This window comes from Nannospalax galili, unplaced genomic scaffold, assembly GCF_000622305.1.
Source record: "Nannospalax galili isolate Female #2095 unplaced genomic scaffold, S.galili_v1.0 scaffold951, whole genome shotgun sequence".
Classification (NCBI taxonomy): Eukaryota; Metazoa; Chordata; class Mammalia; order Rodentia; family Spalacidae; genus Nannospalax; species Nannospalax galili.
The window spans coordinates 842,143-844,364 of record NW_008329324.1 but is presented as its reverse complement, the minus strand read 5'-3'; the positions used below and the strand labels follow the sequence as shown (position 1 = coordinate 844,364).

At 48.6% G+C, this 2,222-nt stretch overlaps 1 non-coding gene across 1 annotated transcript; it reads left to right on the top strand.

The window, feature by feature from the left end:
- Positions 1 to 1,657: 1,657 nt before the first annotated feature.
- Positions 1,658 to 1,791, top strand: LOC115070927. The gene has a single exon (XR_003850040.1). It is a non-coding gene; the product is annotated as a small nucleolar RNA SNORA70 (small nucleolar RNA).
- Positions 1,792 to 2,222: the final 431 nt, after the last annotated feature.

Below are 2,222 nucleotides of genomic sequence, written 5' to 3'. Positions count from 1 at the left end.
GGTGCACACAGGGTACCTGGCTTCTCCCTGAGGCAGCAGTACTGGGAAGCTCCCCCTGAGGGTCCCCTTACCCAGAACCTCCAAGTTAGAATGCTGTCTCCTTCGTGGACAGCAGGACCCTAGAGTTCTCTCTCTGCTGAGCTGAGGGTGAATCAGGGAAAGTGCCCATCATACTTGTGTGACCCCAAGAGTGAGTCTCCTTAAGTTTTTCATCTTTACTGCCTTGATTGTCTTTTCCTACTGAAAACCCTGGTTCTAATCCCAGCTCTGCCACTGACAAGCCCAGAAGATGGGAAAAAGTCCTTTGTCCTCTCTGGGCCTCTGTTTTCTCATGGATAAATTGAAGTGATGCCTGGACATGATGGTAAAGCCTATAAGCACAGCACTAGAGGCAAGAGGAAGATTGTGAATTCCAGGCCAGGCTGGGCTACATAGTAAGACCTTGTCTCAAAACAAACAAGCAAGCAAACAGGGGCCAGGGAGATGGCTCACAAAACTGATGACCTGAGTTCAATATCTGGGACCCACATGGGTAGAAGACTTCTACAGGCACCATACATGCACGTCCCTCCCTCCCTCCCCCCACACAAAATAGTTAAAATTTTAAAATAAAGATTTTTTTAATGACCACAAGCATTCATTCCTCACTGTAATGTCAGTTATCCATGTTCTGCTGATCTGTCAGCCTTTGCTGGGTCTCTGCTTAACATTTCAGACCCCAGGACCTGGGTGTGGCATCTCCTTACAGTTGGACCATGGTCACCCAAGGCTGCTCTTCTCTAGACACAAGCTGACAAGCAGCAGCTACACAGATGGAGCTCTCCTCTCAAACAAGATTTATTTTTAAAGGGAGTGCCAGTTATAGTATTTGTACTCCTGTAATCTCAGCACTGGAGAAGCTGAGGCAGGAGGACTGCCACAAGTTTGAGGCTAGCCTAGGCTACATAGTAGGCTCCAGGCCAGCATGGACTACACAGTGAAGCCTTTCTCAAAAGAGAGAAGAGAGAGAAGGGGGAAAGAGGAGAGGGAAAGGGAAAAGAGGGAGGGAGAGGGAAAGGAAGGAGAGATGGCGGGGGGGGGGAGGGAGGGAGGGAGGAAAGGAAGGAAGGAAGGAAGGAAGGAAGGAAGGAAGGAAGGAAGGAAGGAAGGAAGGAAGGAAGTTAATGTGGTGGAAATTAATGAACCAATAACTGGCCCATGAACCCAAAGTTGACCCTTAGTTTTCATATTCGCAAAACCCTTATCAAATGTCCTCACTTCTTCAGTCCAGTAAAAACTGTTCTGTGGGAATGTAACACGCAGATCTAGAAGGCAGCAGATGGTTCAATGTCCTCCACATGACCAGTGCCTTCATCAAGAAGCTGCGTGTCTTCTCTGCAGGCCTGGGGGGCAGCCCGACACTTCAGAAGCTTTTGTAACTTCGCTCCCTTCCTCAGCCAGAGGTAATGTGACCAGAAGTAGCACCCAGACCCAAGATGAACCAATCCATAGTCTAAGACAAGTAGATTATCTGGATCCCTGTTTGGACATTGCAGAGGCTCCATAGCTGACCGTGGTGGGCATCCCAGTGGTCAGGGCAGACAGACTGAGGCTGGTGGACAGAGAGGCTTACTAAATAATAAGGCAGAAGATTTACATCTCATAAAAAGTGAGCAATCTGCACCCAATTAAGTTGACCAGGTACCTTTCCTCATGGGGCCTGGTGTGCAGTGACTGCAAACAGCAACCTCTTGGGTAGTGTATGCAGCCCATTGCATGTACAGGCTAGACTAAGGGAACTTGGAAACAGGTTTCTGGTGGATATCCGTGTCTGTTATCAATGCTATCCTCAATCTATGCTTCAGACAGGTATGCAGGGTGCCTTTGGGAAGCCTTTAGGGCGCAAGTGGCCAGGGTTCACATTGGCCAGGTCATTGTGTCCACCCCCACCAAGTTGCAGAATAAGGAACATGTGACTGAAGCCCTGTGTAGAGCTAAGTTCAAGTTCCCTGGCCGCCAGAAGATTCACATCTCAAAGAAGTGGGGAATTTGAAGACATAGTAACTGAGAAGCGCCTCATTCCTGATGGCTGTGGGGTCAAATATATTCCCAATTGTGGTCCCCTGCACTCCCAAGGACTCCCTTCCACTGAGTCCTATACCCCATCAAGTCATATGTTCCCTAAAATCTCATATATAGTCTCACATGTGAAGGCCTAGCCTGGTGGCACATGCCTTTAATCC